Here is a 20,806-nt window from a genome sequence, read left to right on the forward strand (position 1 = left end):
GACGACAGAAGGCAAGATTGGCCTTCCAGATTTGTTCTCAACGGCTCCTAGCTGCCTTGGGGCTATAAAAGGGACCCCTAGGCGCATGGAGGAGACGACCAAGCAACCTTAGAGCACTCTTGATCATCCACACTCAGTCTTTGCGCATTTGTTTGTCATTCTAAGTGATTCGAGCTTCGTTCTAGTGAGAACCTTGAGATAGTCTTTGAGCTCGATTCTCGGCCGTGTGTGTGCGCATTTTGTTGTGGATTTGTGTGTGTTGCTTCCCTTCCTTACTCCGTGATTCTTTGTGAACATCAAAAGTGTAAGGGCGAGAGGCTCCAAGTTGTGGAGATTCCTCGCGAACGGGATAAGAAAAGAAAAGCATAACACTGTGGTATTCAAGTTGATCATTGGATCACTTGAGAGGAGTTGAGTGCAACTCTCGTCCGTTGGGACGCCACAACGTGGAGTAGGCAAGTTTTGTACTTGGCCGAACCACGGGATAAATCACTGTGTCTTCTCTGTGTTGAATTCTTTGTGATTACCGTATTGTGCAAGACCTTCTCTCTAGCCACTTGGCGACTATTGTGCTAACACTTAACAAGTTTTTGTGGCTATAAGTTTAAGTTTCACAGGATCACCTATTCACCCCCCCCTCTAGGTGCTCTCAATTGGTATCAGAGCCGTTCTCTTCAAGAAAGGGACTAACCGCCCGAAGAGATGGATCCTAAAGGGAAGGGAATCGTGATCAACGACAAGGAGAAGGAGTCCTTCGTCAACGAGCCAAGGGATGACAAGTCCAACGACTCGGATTCGGGCCATAGACGCAAAGATGGGAAGAAGAAGAAGACAAGACGCATCAAGGAGATCATCTACTACGACAGCGATGAGTCTACTTCCTCCCATAAGGACGACGACCACAACGAATACGAGAGAAAGAAACCGGTCAATTCGAACTTTTCTTTTGATTACTCTCGTATTCCTCAAAGTACTAATGCTCATTTATTATCTATTCCACTTGGTAAACCTCCTCATTTTGATGGAGAGGACTACGGATTTTGGAGTCACAAAATGCGTAGTCACTTGTTCTCTCTCCATCCTAGCATATGGGAGATTGTAGAAAGTGGAATGCACTTTGATAGTACGGATAGTCCCATGTTTATTAATGAACAGATTCATAAAAATGCACAAGCTACTACTGTGTTGCTAGCCTCTTTGTGCAGGGACGAGTATCACAAGGTAAGCGGCCTGGACAATGCCAAGCAGATCTGGGACACCCTCAAGATCTCTCATGAGGGTAACGACGTCACCTTGCTCACCAAAATGGAGTTGGCGGAAGGCGAGCTTGGACGGTTCGCGATGATAAGGGGCGAAGAGCCAACACAAACATACAACCGGCTCAAGACCCTTATCAACAAAATAAGGAGCTACGGGAGCACGCGATGGACGGACCACGACGTCGTCCGCCTAATGCTAAGGTCCTTTACCATTCTTGATCCTCATTTGGTGAACAATATTCGTGAAAACCCTAGGTACACCAAGATGTCGCCCGAAGAAGTTCTGGGGAAGTTCATAAGCGGGCGAATGATGATCAAGGAGGCAAGATATGTGGACGACGCGTTGAACGGTCCTATTCATGAGCCTCAACCCATTGCTCTCAAGGCAACAAGGAGCAAGGAGGCGCTACCGAGCAAGGTGGCGCAAGTTGAGGCGGCCGGGCTAAATAATGAGGAGATGGCCCTCATCATTAAGCGCTTCAAGACGGCGCTTAAAGGTCGCAAGGGACAGCCAAGCAAGACCAAAACAAAGGAGAAGCGCTCGTGCTTCAAATGTGGTAAGATTGGTCATTTCATTGCTAACTGTCCCGATAATGAAAGTGACCAGGAAAAGGGGAACAAAAGGGAGAAGAAGAAGCATTACAAGAAGGCCAAGGGCGAGGCACATATCGGAAAGGAGTGGGATTCGGATTGCTCCTCCTCCGACTCCGACAATGAAGGACTCGCCGCCACCGCCTTCAACAAGTCATCCCTCTTCCCCAACGAGCGTCACACATGCCTTATGGCAAGGGAGAAGAAGGTATGCAATCAAAACAATGTCACTTATGATTCTTCTAGTGATGATGAGTCCAGTGATGAAGAAATAGATTACTCTAGTTTGTTCAAGGGATTGGATAGAACTAAAATAGAAAAGATTAATGAATTGATTGATGCCTTGAATGAAAAGGACAGACTCTTAGAAAAACAAGAGGATCTTTTATATGAAGAGCATGACAAATTTGTAGAGGCACAAAAATCTTATGCTTTAGAAGTTAAAAGAAATGAAGTGCTTTCTGGTGAATTATCTTCTTGCCATGAAACCATTGCTACTTTAAAAGGTGTTAATAAGGATTTAAATGCTAAACTAGAAGTGGCTAGTAAATCTAACTCTTGTGTAGAACATGTTATGGTTTGCACTAGGTGTAAAGATTTTAATGTTGATGCTTGTAGTGAACACCTAGTTTCAATTTCTAAATTGAATGATGAAGTGGCTAGTCTTAATGCCCAACTTAAGACTAGCAAGAGTAATTTTGATAAACTAAAATTTGCTAGGGATGCCTACACGATTGGTAGACACCCCTCAATTAAGGATGGACTTGGCTTCAAGAGGGAAGCCAAGAACTTAACAAGTCATAAGGCTCCCATCTCCGCAAAGGAGAAAGGGAAGGCCCCTATGGCAAGTAATGCTAAAAAGAACCATGCTTATATGTACCATGATAGAAGACAAACTAGAAATGCGTATAGGAGTTATAATGCTTATGATGAATTTGATTCTCATGACATGTTTGTTTCTAGTTCTTCCTATGTGCATGATAGACATATTGGTAGAAGGAATGTTATTCATAATATGCCTAGGAGAAATGTTGTTAATATTCCTAGGAAAGTTAATGAACCTTCTACAATATATCATGCTTTGAATGCTTCCTTTGCAATTTGTAGAAAGGATAGAAAGGTGATTGCTAGGAAATTAGGGGCAAAATGCAAGGGTGATAAAACTTGCATTTGGGTCCCTAAGACAATTGTAACTAACCTTGTAGGACCCAACAAGAGTTGGGTACCTAAGTCCCAAGCCTAAATTTGCCTTGCAGGTTTATGCATCCGGGGGTTCAAGCTGGATTATCGACAGCGGATGCACAAACCATATGACGGGGGAGAAGAAGATGTTCACCTCCTACGTCAAGAATAAAGATTCCCAAGATTCAATAATATTCGGTGATGGGAATCAAGGCAAGGTAAAAGGGTTAGGTAAAATTGCAATCTCAAATGAGCACTCTATATCTAATGTGTTTTTAGTAGAGTCTCTTGGATATAATTTGCTATCTGTTAGTCAATTATGCAATATGGGATATAATTGTGTTTTTACAAATGTAGATGTGTCTGTCTTTAGAAGAAGTGATGGTTCACTAGCTTTTAAGGGTGTATTAGACGGCAAACTTTACTTAGTTGATTTTGCAAAAGAGGAGGCCGGTCTAGATGCATGCTTAATAGCTAAGACTAGCATGGGCTGGCTGTGGCATCGCCGCTTAGCACATGTGGGGATGAAGAACCTTCACAAGCTTCTAAAGGGAGAACACGTGATAGGTTTGACTAACGTGCAATTTGAAAAAGATAGACCTTGTGCAGCTTGTCAAGCAGGTAAACAAGTGGGAGGAGCACATCACAGCAAGAATGTGATGACCACTTCAAGACCTCTGGAGCTGCTGCATATGGACCTCTTCGGACCCGTCGCCTATCTGAGTATAGGAGGAAGTAAGTATGGTCTAGTTATCGTTGATGACTTTTCCCGCTTCACTTGGGTGTTCTTTTTGCAGGATAAGACTGAAACCCAAGGGACCCTCAAGCGCTTCCTCAGGAGAGCTCAAAATGAGTTTGAGCTCAAGGTGAAGAAGATAAGGAGCGACAACGGGTCCGAGTTCAAGAACCTTCAAGTGGAGGAGTTCCTTGAGGAGGAAGGGATCAAGCACGAGTTCTCCGCTCCCTACACACCACAGCAAAATGGTGTGGTAGAGAGGAAGAACAGGACGCTCATCGATATGGCGAGGACGATGCTTGGAGAATTCAAGACCCCCGAGCGATTTTGGTCGGAAGCCGTGAACACGGCTTGCCACGCCATCAACAGGGTCTACCTTCATCGCCTCCTCAAGAAGACTTCGTATGAGCTACTAACCAGTAACAAACCCAATGTATCTTACTTTCGTGTATTTGGGAGCAAGTGCTACATTCTAGTAAAGAAGGGTAGAAATTCTAAGTTTGCTCCCAAAGCTGTAGAAGGGTTTTTGTTAGGTTATGACTCAAATACAAAGGCGTATAGAGTCTTCAACAAATCATCGGGTTTGGTTGAAGTCTCTAGCGACGTTGTATTTGATGAGACTAATGGCTCTCCAAGAGAGCAAGTTGTTGATTGTGATGATGTAGATGAAGAAGATGTTCCGACGGCCGCTATACGAACCATGGCGATTGGAGAAGTGCGGCCACAGGAACAACATGAATGAGATCAACCTTCTTCCTCAACAATGATGCATCCCCCAACTCAAAACGATGAACAGGTTCATCAAGAGGAGTGTGATCAAGGGGGAGCACAAGATGATCACGTGATGGAGGAAGAAGCGCAACCGGCACCTCCGACCCAAGTTCGAGCGATGATTCAAAGGGATCATCCCGTCGATCAAATTCTGGGTGATATTAGCAAGGGAGTAACTACTCGATCTCGATTAGTTAATTTTTGTGAGCATTACTCCTTTGTCTCTTCTATTGAGCCTTTCAGGGTAGAAGAGGCCTTGCTAGATCCGGACTGGGTGTTGGCCATGCAGGAGGAACTCAACAACTTCAAGCGCAATGAAGTTTGGACACTGGTGCCTCGTCCCAAGCAAAATGTTGTGGGAACCAAGTGGGTGTTCCGCAACAAACAGGACGAGCACGGGGTGGTGACGAGGAACAAGGCTCGACTTGTGGCAAAAGGTTATGCCCAAGTCGCAGGTTTGGACTTTGAGGAGACGTTTGCTCCTGTGGCTAGGCTAGAATCAATTCGTATCTTGCTAGCATATGCCGCTCACCATTCTTTCAGGTTGTACCAAATGGATGTGAAGAGCGCTTTCCTCAACGGGCCAATCAAGGAGGAGGTGTACGTGGAGCAACCCCCTGGCTTCGAGGATGAACGGTACCCCGACCACGTGTGTAAGCTCTCTAAGGCGCTCTATGGACTTAAGCAAGCCCCAAGAGCATGGTATGAATGCCTTAGAGACTTTCTAATTGTTAATGCTTTCAAGGTTGGGAAAGCCGATCCAACTCTTTTCACTAAGACTTGCGATGGTGATCTCTTTGTGTGCCAAATTTATGTCGATGACATAATATTTGGTTCTACTAACCAAAAGTCTTGTGAAGAGTTTAGCAGGGTGATGACGCAGAAATTCGAGATGTCGATGATGGGCGAATTGAACTACTTCCTTGGGTTCCAAGTGAAGCAACTCAAGGACGGCACCTTCATCTCCCAAACGAAGTACACGCAAGATCTGCTAAAGCGGTTTGGGATGAAGGACGCCAAGCCCGCAAAGACTCCGATGGGGACCGACGGACACACCGACCTCAATAAAGGAGGTAAGTCCGTTGATCAAAAAGCATACCGGTCAATGATAGGGTCTTTACTTTATCTATGTGCTAGTAGACCGGACATTATGCTTAGCGTATGCATGTGTGCTAGATTTCAATCCGATCCTAAGGAGTGTCACTTAGTGGCGGTGAAGCGAATTCTTAGATATTTGGTTGCTACGCCTTGCTTCGGGCTCTGGTATCCAAAGGGGTCTACCTTTGACTTGGTTGGATACTCAGACTCCGACTATGCTGGATGTAAGGTCGATAGGAAGAGTACATCGGGGACGTGCCAATTCTTAGGAAGGTCCCTGGTGTCATGGAACTCTAAGAAACAAACCTTCGTTGCCCTATCCACCGCTGAGGCCGAGTACGTTGTCGCAGGACAGTGTTGCGCGCAACTACTTTGGATGAGGCAAACCCTCAGGGACTTTGGCTACAATCTGAGCAAAGTCCCACTCCTATGTGACAATGAGAGTGCTATCCGCATGGCGGAAAATCCTGTTGAGCACAGCCGCACAAAGCACATAGACATCCGGCATCACTTTCTGAGAGACCACCAGCAAAAGGGGGATATCGAAGTGTTTCATGTTAGCACCGAGAACCAGCTAGCCGATATCTTTACCAAGCCTCTAGATGAGAAGACCTTTTGCAGGCTGCGTAGTGAGCTAAATGTCTTAGATTCGCGGAACTTGGATTGAATTGTAGCATACATGTGTTTATGCCTTTGATCATGTTCATTCTGCATTTTGTTGCTTATAGTGGTGCTCAAGTTGTACAAACACTCCCTGGACCTCACAAGTCCGTTGCAAAGTGATGCACACGTTTAGGGGGAGATGTGTTACAACTTGACCCTTTGAGACTAACCATGTGCTTGAGTTTGATGATTTAGTCTCGAAGGAGGATTGAAAGGGAAAAGGTGGACTTGGACCATGAAAGACTTCCACTGCACTCCGATGAGAGGGTAACTTATTCCAAGTTCATCTCATGAACTCTTATTGCCATTTGATCTTAATTGAAGACGTTGGTGAGGCAATGGGGTTATAGGGCCAAGATTGATCCCGTCTTGGTGCTTGATGCCAAAGGGGGGGAAAATAAAGGCCAAAGCAATAAATGGATCAGCTACCACTTGAGAAACTTTGAAAACAGTAGGATAGAGCTCTTGGTTTGTCAAAACTCTTGCATTGTCTCTTTTGTCAAAAGTTGGCTTCTTGTGGGAAGAAGTGTTGAGTATGGGAAATAGGGGGGGGTTTTGAAATCTTTGATCCATCTCTTTTGAAATGACTCTCTTTATGCTTCAACATGTGTGTTTGACTTAGAGATAGAGATTTGAGTTTGATTTGCAAAAACAAACCAAGTGGTGGCAAAGGATGATCCATATATGCCAAAATTGAATCAAAATAACTTTGAGTTTTTATTTGAGGTGATATTGCACTTGTTCTAGTTGCTTTATGTTGTGTTGGCATAAATCACCAAAAAGGGGGAGATTGAAAGGGAAATGTGCCCTTGGGCCATTTCTAAGTATTTTGGTGATTGAGTGTCAACACAAGTGCTTAAAAGTGAATCTATAGCCATGGGTGAACAAAGTGCAAATCAAGAGCAAAGGTATGTTTCTAAGTCTTGGTACATTGGTTTTGTGTACTAATATACTTGTCTAAGTATCAGAAACAGAAAGAAGAAGAAAAGAGAAGAGTTGGCTGTGTACAGCCAAGAGGCTGTTTCGGTCTGGGGCACCGGACTGTCCGGTGGTGCACCGGACAGTGTCCGGTGCGCCAGGCTGCCTCGGCGCGAAGTAGCCGCTCTCGGGAATTCGCCGACGGCGTACGGCTAAAATTCACCGGACTGTCCGGTGTGCACCGGACTGTCCGGTGAGCCAACGGTCGGCCGGGCCAACGGTCGGCCGCGCGATCTACGCGGGACACGTGGCCGAGCCAACGGTCGGAAGGGGGCACCGGACTGTCCGGTGTGCACCGGACTGTCCGGTGTGCACCGGACATGTCCGGTGCGCCAACGGCTCCCGCATCTGCAACGGTCGGCTTCGTCATTTAAGGAAGGAAATCGGGCACCGGACAGTGTCCGGTGTGCACCGGACTGTCCGGTGCACCCGACGACAGAAGGCAAGATTGGCCTTCCAGATTTGTTCTCAACGACTCCTAGCTGCCTTGGGGCTATAAAAGGGACCCCTAGGCGCATGGAGGAGACGACCAAGCAACCTTAGAGCACTCTTGATCATCCACACTCAGTCTTTGCGCATTTGTTTGTCATTCTAAGTGATTCGAGCTTCGTTCTAGTGAGAACCTTGAGATAGTCTTTGAGCTCGATTCTCGGCCGTGTGTGTGCGCATTTTGCTATGGATTTGTGTGTGTTGCTTCCCTTCCTTACTCCGTGATTCTTTGTGAACATCAAAAGTGTAAGGGCGAGAGGCTCCAAGTTGTGGAGATTCCTCGCGAACGGGATAAGAAAAGAAAAGCATAACACTGTGGTATTCAAGTTGATCATTGGATCACTTGAGAGGAGTTGAGTAAAACTCTCGTCCGTTGGGACGCCACAACGTGGAGTAGGCAAGTTTTGTACTTGGCCGAACCACGGGATAAATCATTGTGTCTTCTCTGTGTTGAATTCTTTGTGATTATCGTATTGTGCAAGACCTTCTCTCTAGCCACTTGGCGACTATTGTGCTAACACTTAACAAGTTTTTGTGGCTATAAGTTTAAGTTTCACAGGATCACCTATTCACCCCCCCTCTAGGTGCTCTCAAAGGAGAAGAAGAAGGACTCCTCCAAAGGGAAGGAGAAGAAATCTTCTTCACACAAAGAGAAGAAGGAGAAGTCTTCCTCCCACAAGCCGCAACGGAGTGGGGACAAGAAAAAGATGAGGAAAGTGGTCTACTACGAGACCGACTCTTCATCAACATCCACCTCCGGCTCCGACGCGGCTTCCGTCACTTCTAAGCGCCAAGAGCGCAAGAAGTATAGTAAGATCCCCCTACGCTATCCTCGCATTTCTAGACATACACCTTTACTTTCCGTCCCATTAGGAAAACCACCAACATTTGATGGTGAAGATTACGCTAGGTGGAGTGATTTAATGCGATTTCATCTAACCTCACTCCACAAAAGTATATGGGATGTTGTTGAGTTTGGTGCACAGGTACCATCCGTAGGGGATAAAGATTATGATGAGGACGAGGTTGCCCAAATCGAGCACTTCAACTCTCAAGCAACAACAATACTCCTCGCTTCTCTAAGTAGAGAGGAGTATAACAAAGTGCAAGGGTTGAAGAGCGCCAAGGAGGTTTGGGATGTGCTCAAAACCGCACACGAAGGAGATGAGCTCACAAAGATCACCAAGCGGGAGACGATCGAGGGGGAGCTCGGTCGGTTCCGGCTTCGCAAAGGGGAGGAGCCACAAAACATGTACAACCGGCTCAAAACTTTGGTGAATCAAGTGCGCAACCTCGGGAGCAAGAAATGGGATGACCACGAAATGGTTAAGGTTATTTTAAGATCACTTATTTTTCTTAACCCTACTCAAGTTCAATTAATTTGTGGCAATCCTAGATATACACTAATGACTCCCGAGGAAGTGATCGGGAATTTTGTAAGTTTTGAGTGCATGATCGAAGGCTCGAGGAAGATCAACGAGCTTGATGATCCCTCCACGTCCGAAGCTCAACCGGTTGCATTCAAGGCAACGGAGGAGAAGAAGGAGGAGTCTACACCAAGTAGGCAACCAATCGACGCCTCCAAGCTCGACAATGAGGAAATGGCGCTCGTCATCAAGAGCTTCCGCCAAATCCTCAAACAAAGGAGGGGGAAAGACTACAAGCCCCGCTCCAAGAAGGTTTGCTACAAATGTGGTAAGCCCGATCATTTTATTGCTAAATGTCCTATATCTAGTGACAGTGACCGGGGCAACGACAAGAAAGGGAGAAGAAAGGAGAAGAAGAAATACTACAAGAAGAGGGGCGGCGATGCCCATGTTTGTCAGGAGTGGGATTCCGACGAAAGCTCTAGCGACTCCTCCTCCGATGAGGACGCCGCCAACATCGCCGTCACCAAGGGACTTCTCTTTCCCAACGTCGGCCACAAGTGCCTAATGGCAAAGGACGGCAAAAAGAAGAAGGTTAAATCTAAATCCTCCACTAGATATGAATCATCTAGTGATGAAAATGTTAGTGATGAGGAAGAAAACTTGCGCACTCTTTTTGCCAACCTCAACATGCAACAAAAAGAGAAACTTAATGAATTGATTAGTGCCATTCATGAAAAGGATGATCTCTTGGACACCCAAGAGGACTTCCTTATTAAAGAAAATAAGAAGCATGTTAAAGTTAAAAATGCTTATGCTCTAGAAGTAGAAAAATGTGAAAAATTGTCTAGTGAGCTAAGCACTTGCCATGAGACTATAGACAACCTTAGAAATGAGAATTCTAATTTATTAGCTAAGGTTGATTCTATTGCTTGTAATGTTTCAATTCCCAATCTTAGAAATGATAATGATGATATGCTTGCTAAGATTGAAGAATTGAACTTATCTCTTGTTAGCCTTAGGAATGAAAATGAGAAATTAATAGCCAAGGCTAAAGATTTTGATGTTTGCAATGCTACCATTTCCGACCTTAGAACTAAGAATGATATATTGCATGCTAAGGTTGTAGAATTAAAATCTTGCAAACCTTCTACATCTACTGTTGAGCACACTTCTATTTGCACTAGATGTAGAGATATTGATGTTAATACTATTCATGATCACATGACTTTAATTAAACAACAAAATGATCATATAGCAAAACTAGATGCAAAAATTGCCAAGCATAACTTAGAAAATGAAAAATTTAAATTTGCTAGAAGTATGCTCTATAATGGGAGATGCCCTGGCATCAAGGATGGCATTGGCTTCCAAAGGGGAGACAATGTCAAACTTAATGCCCCTCCTAAAAGATTGTTAAATTTTGTAAAGGGCAAGACTCCCATGCCTCAGGATAACGAGGGTTATATTTTATACCCTGCCGGTTATCCCGAGAGCAAGATTAGGAGAATTCACTCTAGGAAGTCTCACTCTGGTCCTAACCATGCTTTTATGTATAAGGGTGAGACATCTAGCTCTAGGCAACCAACCTGTGCTAAGTTGCCTAAGAAAAGAACTCCTAATGCATCAAATGATCATGACATTTCATTCAAAACTTTTGATGCATCATATGTGTTGACTAACAAATCCGGCAAAGTAGTTGCCAAATATGTTAAGGGCAAGCACAAGGGGTCAAAGACTTGTGTTTGGGTACCCAAAGTTCTTGTGTCTAATGCCAAAGGACCCAAAACCATTTGGGTACCTAAAGTCAAGAACTAAACTTGTTTTGTAGGTTTATGCATCCGGGGGCTCAAGTTGGATACTCGACAGCGGGTGCACAAACCATATGACAGGGGAGAAGAAGATGTTCTCCTACGAGAAAAACCAAGATCCCCAACGAGCCATCACATTCGGTGATGGAAATCAAGGTTTGGTCAAAGGTCTTGGTAAAATAGCTATATCTCCTGACCATTCTATTTCCAATGTTTTTCTTGTAGACTCATTAGATTACAATTTGCTTTCTGTTTCTCAATTATGCAAAATGGGCTACAACTGCTTATTCACTGATGTAGGTGTCACTGTCTTTAGAAGAAGTGATGATTCAATAGCATTTAAGGGAGTGTTAGAGGGTCAGCTATACTTGGTAGATTTTGATAGAGCTGAACTCGACACTTGCTTAATTGCTAAGACTAACATGGGCTGGCTCTGGCATCGCCGACTAGCACATGTTGGGATGAAGAATCTTCACAAGCTTCTAAAGGGAGAACACATTTTAGGACTAACAAATGTTCATTTTGAGAAAGACAGGGTTTGTAGCGCATGCCAAGCAGGAAAGCAAGTTGCAATTGGTGCCCATCATCCACACAAGAACATCATGACGACCGACAGGCCGCTTGAACTACTCCACATGGATCTATTCGGCCCGATTGCTTACATAAGCATCGGCGGGAGTAAGTATTGTCTTGTAATAGTGGATGATTATTCTCGCTTCACTTGGGTGTTCTTTCTGCAGGAAAAATCTCAAACCCAAGAAATCTTAAAGGGATTCTTAAGACGGGCTCAAAACGAGTTTGGCTTAAGGATCAAGAAAATTAGAAGCGACAACGGGACGGAGTTCAAGAACTCTCAAATCGAAGGCTTCCTTAAGGAGGAGGGCATCAAGCATGAGTTCTCCTCTCCCTACACGCCACAACAAAATGGTGTAGTGGAGAGGAAGAATCGAACTCTATTGGACATGGCAAGGACCATGCTTGATGAGTACAAGACTTCGGATCGGTTTTGGGCCGAGGCAGTCAATACCGCTTGCTGCGCCATCAACCGGTTATATCTACACCGAATCCTCAAGAAGACATCTTATGAGCTCCTAACCGGTAAAAAGCCCAACATTTCATATTTTAGAGTCTTTGGTAGCAAATGCTTTATTCTTGTTAAAAGAGGTAGAAAATCTAAATTTGCTCTTAAGACTGTAGAAGGCTTTTTTACTAGGATATGATTCAAACACAAGGGCATATAGAGTCTTTAACAAGTCCACTGGACAAGTTGAAGTTTCTTGTGACGTTGTGTTTGATGAGACTAACAGCTCTCAAGTAGAGCAAGTTGATCTTGATGAGATAGGTAATGAAGAGGCTCCATGCATCGCGCTTAGGAACATGTCCATTGGGGATGTGTGTCCTAAGGAATCCGAAGAGCCTCCAAATGCACAAGATCAACCGTCATCCTCCACGCAAGCATCTCCACCAACTCAAAATGAGGATGAAGCTCAAGTTGATGAAGTAGAAGATCAAGCAAATGAGCCACCTCAAGATGACGGCAATGATCAAGGGGGAGATGCAAATGATCAAGACAAGGAATGAAGAACAACGGCCGCCACACCCAAGAGTCCACCAAGCAATCCAACAAGATCACCCCGTCGACACCATCCTCGGCGACATTCATAAGGGGGTAACCACTAGATCTCGAGTTGCACATTTTTGTGAGCATTACTCTTTTGTTTCCTCTATTGAGCCACACAGGGTAGAAGAAGCACTCCAAGATTCGGATTGGGTGGTGGCGATGCAAGAGGAGCTCAACAACTTCACTAGGAATGAGGTATGACACTTAGTTCCACGTCCTAACCAAAATGTTGTAGGAACCAAATGGGTCTTCCGCAACAAGCAAGATGAGCATGGTGTGGTGACAAGGAACAAAGCCCGACTTCTGGCCAAGGGATACTCCCAAGTCGAAGGTTTGGATTTCGGTGAAACCTATGCACCCGTAGCTAGGCTTGAGTCAATTCGCATATTGTTGGCCTATGCTACTTACCATGGCTTTAAGCTCTATCAAATGGACGTGAAAAGTGCCTTCCTCAATGGACCAATCAAGGAAGAGGTCTATGTTGAGCAACCTCCCGGCTTTGAAGATAGTGAGTACCCTAACCATGTTTACAAACTCTCTAAGGCGCTTTATGGGCTCAAGCAAGCCCCAAGAGCATGGTATGAATGCCTTAGAGATTTCCTTATTGCTAATGGCTTCAAAGTCGGAAAGGCCAATCCTACTCTATTCACTAAAACTCTTGAAAATGACTTGTTCTGTATGCCAAATTTATGTTGATGATATTATATTTGGGTCTACTAACGAGTCTACATGTGAAGAATTTAGTAGGATCATGACACAAAAGTTCGAGATGTCTATGATGGGGGAGTTGAAGTACTTCTTGGGATTTCAAGTGAAGCAACTCCAAGAGGGCACCTTCATTAGCCAAACAAAGTATACTCAAGACATTCTAAACAAGTTTGGGATGAAGGATGCCAAGCCCATCAAGACACCCATGGGAACTAATGGGCATCTCGACCTCGGCACGGGAGGTAAGTCCGTGGATCAAAAGGTATACCGGTCGATGATAGGTTCTTTACTCTATTTATGTGCATCTCGACCGGATATTATGCTTTCCGTATGCATGTGTGCAAGATTCCAAGCCGACCCTAAGGAAGCTCACCTTACGGCCGTAAAACGAATCTTGAGATATTTGGCTTATACTCCTAAGTTTGGGCTTTGGTATCCTAGGGGATCCATTTTTGATTTGATTGGTTATTCGGATGTCGATTGGGCGGGGTGTAAAATCAATAGGAAGAGCACATCGGGGACTTGCCAGTTCTTGGGAAGATCCTTGGTGTCTTGGGCTTCAAAGAAGCAAAATTCGGTCGCTCTTTCCACCGCCGAAGCCGAGTACATTGTCGCAGGCCATTGTTGCGCGCAATTGCTTTGGATGAGGCAAACCCTGCGGGACTACGGTTACAAATTAACCAAAGTCCCTTTGCTATGTGATAATGAGAGTGCAATCAAGATGGCGGATAATCCCGTCGAGCATAGCCGCACTAAACACATAGCCATTCGGTATCATTTTCTTAGGGATCACCAACAAAAGGGAGATATCGAGATTTCTTACATTAACACTAAAGATCAATTAGCCGATATCTTTACCAAGCCTCTTGATGAACAAACTTTTAACAAACTTAGGCATGAGCTCAATATTCTTGATTCGCGCAATTTCTTTTGCTAAAATTGCACACATAGCTCTTTTATATACCTTTGATCATATCTCTATCATATGCTATGACTAATGTGTTTTCAAGTCTATTTCAAACCAAGTCATAGGTGTATTGAAAGGGAATTGGAGTCTTCGGCGAAGACAAAGGCTTCCACTCCGTAACTCATCCTTCGTCGTTGCTCCGTACCACTCTCCATCTTTGGGGGAGAGAGCAAAAGGACTTCGTCTTTGGTATAATCTTAACTCATTTATTTATAACCAAAGGGGAAGAAAAGAACATGAGGGCTCTAATGATTCCGTTTTTGGCGATTCATGCCAAAGGGGGAGAGAGTATGAGCCCAAAGCAAAAGGACCGCACCACCACCAATTTCAAAAACTTAGTTTTTCAGTTTTTCAAAGAGTATTTTCAATTGGTATCCTATTGTGTTCAAAAGGGGGAGAAAGTAGTATTTCAAAAATGATACATCAAAACCCTCTTGAACACTAAGAGGAGGATCTCATTTAGGGGGAGTTTTGTTTAGTCAAAGGAAAAGCATTTGAAACAGGGGGAGAATTTCAAATCTTGAAAATGCTTTTCAAAATCTTATTCATTTACCTTTGACTATTTGCAAAAGAACTTTGAAAAGGATTTACTAAATAGTTTGCAAAAACAAAACATGTGGTGCAAGCATGGTCCAAAATGTTAAAAATAAAGAAACGATCCATGCATATCTTGTAAGTATTAATATTGGCTCAATTCCAAGCAACCTTTGCACTTACATTATGCAAACTAGTTCAATTATGCTTTTCTATACTTGCTTTGGTTTGTGTTGGCATCAATCACCAAAAAGGGGGATATTGAAAGGGAATTAGGCTTACACCTAGTTCCTAAATAATTTTGGTGGTTGAATTGCCCAACACAAATAATTGGACTAACTAGTTTGCTCTAAGTGTATAAGTTATACAGGTGTAAAAGGTTCACACTTAGCCAATAAAAAGATCAAATATTGGATTCAACAAAGGAGCAAAGGGACAACCGAAGGCACCTCTGGTCTGGGGCACCGGACTGTCCGATGTACACCGGACAGTGTCCGGTGCACCACCGGACAGTGTCCGGTGCACCAGAGGACTCCAACTTAAACTTGCCACCTTCGGGAATTTCCAGAGGCACTCCGCTATAATTCACCGGACTGTCCGGTGTACACCGGACAGTGTCCGGTGCTCCAAGGAAGAGCGGCCTCCGGAACTCGCCAGCCTCGGGAAAACGCAGCGGCTGCTCCGCTATAATTCACCGGACATGTCCGGTGTACACCGGACTGTCCGGTGAACCAGCAGAGCAACGGCTACTTCGAGCCAACGGTCACCTGCAGGCGCATTCAATGCGCGCCAGAAGCGCGCAGAAGTCAGGCACGCCCATACTGGCGCACCGGACATTGAACAGTACATGTCCGGTGTGCACCGGACATCCAGGCGGGCCCAGAAGACAGAAGCTCCAACGGTCGGAATCTAACGGCATTGGTGACGTGGCTGGCGCACCAGACTGTCCGGTGCACCATACGACAGACAGCCTCCACCAACGGTCATGTTTGGTGGTTGGGGCTATAAATATCCCAACCACCCCACCATTCATTGCATCCAAGTTCTCCAGCTTCCAACCACTATACAAGAGCTAGCATTCATTGCAAAGCACACCAAAAGAGATCAAATCCTCTCCCAACTCCACACAAAGCATTAGTGACTAGAGAGAGTGATTTGTAGTGTTCATTTGAGCTCTTGCGCTTGGATCGCTTCTTTTCCTTGGCATTCTTTCTTGTGATCAAACACTCACTTGTAATTGAGGCAAGAGACACCAATTGTGTGGTGGTCCTTGCGGGAAGTTTGATTCCCAAGTGATTTGAGAAGAGAAGCTCACTCGGTCTGAGGGACCGTTTGAGAGAGGGAAAGGGTTGAAAAAGACCCGGCCTTTGTGGCCTCCTCAACGGGGAGTAGGTTTGCGAGAACCGAACCTCGGTAAAACAAATCCTTGTGTCTCACCGCTTTACTCGCTTGCGATTTGTTTTACACCCTCTCGCGGACTCGGTTTTATTTCTAACGCTAACCCGGCTTGTAGTTGTATTTATATTTGTAAATTTCAGTTTCGCCCTATTCACCCCACCCCCCTCTAGGCGACTATCATGTATCTAGAATTGAATGCTAGAGCTCTTGTAAGTGGTTGGAAGTTGGAAAACTTGGATGACTTGAATGTGGGGTGGTTGGGAGTATTTATAACCCCAACCACCAAAATAGTCGTTTGGTGGAGGCTGTTGTCGCATGGCGCACCAGACAGTCTGGTGCGCCACCGGACACTGTCCGGTGCGCCAGCCACGTCACCAGGTCGTTGGGTTCCGACCGTTGGAGCTCTGACGTGTGGGCCCGCCTAGCTGTCCGGTGGTGCACCGGACAAGTCCTGTAGACTGTCCGGTGTGCCACCCGCGCGTGCTCTGCTCCTCTACGCGCGCTGGCGCACATTTAATGTGTTGCAGTCGACCGTTGGCGCGAAGTAGTCGTTGCTCCGCTGGCTCACCGGACAGTCCGGTGTGCACCGGACATGTCCGGTGAATTATAGCGGAGCGGATTCCCGAAGCTGGCGAGTTCAGAGTCGCTCTCCTCTGGAGCACCGGACACTGTCCGGTGAATTATAGCGAAGCGCCTCTGAAAATTCCCGAAGATGCGAAGTTTGGCTTGGAGTCCCCTGGTGCACCGGACACTGTCCGGTGGTGCACCGGACACTGTCCGGTGCACCAGACCAGGGCAGCCTTCGGTTGTCCCTTGCTCTTTTGGTTGAACCCATTTCTTGGTCTTTTTATTGGCTAAGTGTGAACCTTTGGCACCTGTATAACTTATAGACTAGAGCAAACTAGTTAGTCCAATTATTTGTGTTGGGCAATTCAACCACCAAAATCAATTAGGAACTAGGTGTAAGCCTAATTCCCTTTCAAGACTAACGGCTCTCAAGTAGAGCAAGTTGATCTTGATGAGATAGGTGATGAAGAGGCTCCGTGCATCGCGCTAAGGAACATGTCCATTGGGGATGTGTGTCCTAAGGAATCCGAAGAGCCTCCAAATGCACAAGACCAACCATCCTCCTCCACGCAAGCATCTCCACCAACTCAAAATGAGGATGAGGCTCAAGTTGATGAAGGAGAAGATCAAATAGATGAGCCACCTCAAGATGATGGCAATAATCAAGGGGGAGATGCAAAAGATCAAGTCAAGGAGGATGAAAAACCAAGACCGGCACACCCAAGAGTCCAGCAAGCAATCCAACGAGATCACCCCGTCGACACCATCCTCGGCGACATTCATAAGGGGGCAACCACTAGATCTCGTGTTGCACATTTCTGTGAGCATTACTCTTTTGTTTCCTCTATTGAGCCACACAAGGTAGAGGAAGCACTACAAGATTCGGATTGGGTGGTGGCGATGCAAGAGGAGCTCAACAACTTCACTAGGAACGAGGTATGGCATTTGGTTCCACGTCCTAATCAAAATGTTGTAGGAACCAAGTGGGTTTTCCGCAACAAGCAAGACGAGCATGGTGTGGTGACAAGGAACAAAGTCCGACTTGTGGCCAAGGGATACTCCCAAGTCGAAGGTTTGGACTTCGGTGAAACCTATGCACCCGTAGCTAGGCTTGAGTCAATTCGTATATTATTAGCCTATGCTACTTACCATGGCTTCAAGCTTTACCAAATGGACGTGAAGAGTGCCTTCCTCAATGGACCGATCAAGGAAGAAGTCTATGTTGAGCAACCTCCCGGCTTTGAAGATAGTGAGTACCCTAACCATGTGTATAAACTCTCTAAGGCGCTTTATGGGCTCAAGCAAGCCCCAAGAGCATGGTATGAATGTCTAAGAGATTTTCTTATCACTAATGGCTTCAAAGTCGAAAAGGCTGATCCTACTTTATTTACTAAAACTCTTGACAATGATTTGTTTGTATACCAAATTTATGTTGATGATACTATATTCGGGTCTACTAACGAATCTACATGTGAGGAATTTAGTAGGATCATGACACAGAAATTCGAGATGTCTATGATGGGGGAGTTGAAGTACTTCTTAGGATTTTAAGTGAAGCAACTCCAAGAGGGCACCTTCATTAGCCAAACAAAGTATATTCAAGACATTCTAAACAAGTTTGGAATGAAGGATGCCAAGCCTATCAAGACACCCGTGGGAACCAATGGGCATCTCGACCTTGACACGGGAGGTAAATCCGTCGATCAAAAGGTATATCGGTCGATGATAGGCTCTTTACTCTATTTATGCGCATCTCGACCGGACATTATGCTTTCCGTATGCATGTGTGCAAGATTCCAAGCCGACCCTAAGGAAGCTCACCTTACGGCCGTAAAACGAATCTTGAGATATTTAGTTTATACTCCTAAGTTTGGGCTTTGGTATCCTAGGGGATCCACTTTTGATTTAATTGGTTATTCGGATGCCGATTGGGCGGGGTGTAAGATTAATAGAAAGAGCACATCGGGGACTTGCCAGTTCTTGGGAAGATCCTTGGTGTCTTGGGCTTCAAAGAAGCAAAATTCCGTAGCTCTTTCTACCACCGAAGCCGAGTATATTGCCGCAGGTCATTGTTGCGCGCAACTACTTTGGATGAGGCAAACCCTTAGGGACTACGGTTACAAATTAACCAAAGTTCCTCTTCTATGTGATAATGAGAGTGCAATCTGCATGGCGGATAATCCCGTTGAGCATAGCCGCACTAAACACATAGTCATTCGGTATCATTTCTTAAGGGATCACCAACAAAAGGGAGATATCGAGATTGCGTATATTAACACTAAAGATCAATTAGCCGATATCTTTACCAAGCCACTTGATGAACAAACCTTTAACAAACTTAGGCTTGAGCTAAATATTCTTGATTCTAGGAATTTCTTTTGATGTTTTGCATACATAGCTCATAAATATACCTTTGATCATATCTCTTATATGCTATGACTAATATGACTTCAAGTGAATTTCAAAGCAAGTCATAGGTGTATTGAAAGGGAATTGGAGTCTTCGGCGAAGACAAAGGCTTCCACTCCACTCCATCAAAATACAATCCTTCGCCGTCGCTCCGCATCACTCTCCAACTTTGGTATAATCTTCACTCATTTATTTATGACCAAAGGGAGAGAAAGTAATTCAAAAGGCTCTAATGATTCCGTTTTTGGCGATTTATGCCAAAGGGGGAGAGAGCATGAGCCCAAAGCAAAAGGACCGCATCACCACCAATTTCAAAAATTTTAGTCTTTCAATTTGTTTTTAAAGAAGTATTTTCAAATTGGTATCTTATTTGTGATATAATTTCAAAATTGGTATACCCTCTTCAAAATTAACATCAAAACCCTCTTGAACACTAAGAGGAGGATTTTATCAAGGGGGAGTTTTGTTTTAGTCAAAGGAAAAACATTTCAAACAGGGGGAGAAAATTTCAAATCTTGAAAATGCTTCTCAAAATCTTATTCATTTACCTTTGACTATTTGCAAAAGGACTTTGAAAAGAATTTACAAAAGAATTTGCAAAAACAAAACAAGTGGTGCAAGCGTGGTCCAAAATGATGAAAATAAAGAAACAATACATGCACATCTTATGAGAATTTATATTGGCTCAATTCTAAGTAACCTTTGCACTTACAATTATGCAAACTAGTTCAATTATGCACTTCTATATTTGTTTTGGTTTGTGTTGGCATCAATCACCAAAAAGGGGGAGATTGAAAGGGAATTAGGCTTACACCTATTTCCTAATTGATTTTGGTGGTTGAATTGCCCAACACAAATAATTGGACTAACTATTTTGCTCTAGTCTATAAGTTCTACAGGTGCCAAAGGTTCACAATAAGTCAATAAAAAGACCAAGAAAAGGGTTCAAACAAGAGAGCAAGGGATAACCGAAGTGTGCCCTGGTCTGGCGCACCGGACAGTGTCCGGTGCACCAGGGGACTCTAAGCTGAACTCCTCACCTTTGGGAATTCTCAGAGACGCTACGCTATAATTCACCGGACTGTCCGGTGCCCCAAGGAAGAGCGACTCTGAACTCACCAGCTTCGGGAATCCGCTCCGTAAAATTCACCGGACTGTCCGGTGAGTCACCGGACAGTGTCCGGTGCACACCGGACTGTCCGGTGAGCCAGCGGAGCAACGGCTACTTCGCGCCAACGGTCGACTGCAACGCATTAAATGCGCGCCAGCGCGCGCAGAGGAGCAGAGCACGCGCGGGTGGCACACCGGACAGCCTACAGGGCCTATCCGGTGCACCACCGGACAGCCAGGCGGGCCCACAAGTCAAAGCTCCAACGGTCGGAACCCAACGGCCGGGTGACGTGGCTGGCGCACCGGACAGTGTCCGGTGGCGCACCGGACTGTCCGGTGCGCCCGTCGACAGCAGCCTCCACCAACGTTCAAGTTTGGTGGTTGGGGCTATAAATACCCCCAACCACCCCTACATTCAAGTCATCCAAGTTTTCCACCTTCCAACTACTTACAAGAGCTCTAGCATTCAATTCTAGACACAACCAAATAGATCAAATCCTCTCCCAACTTCGGCTTGCTCCTCCTTGCAGCCAGTTCAAAAGAAATG

Source organism: Zea mays, chromosome 1 (assembly GCF_902167145.1).
Source record: "Zea mays cultivar B73 chromosome 1, Zm-B73-REFERENCE-NAM-5.0, whole genome shotgun sequence".
NCBI classification, from domain to species: domain Eukaryota; kingdom Viridiplantae; phylum Streptophyta; class Magnoliopsida; order Poales; family Poaceae; genus Zea; species Zea mays.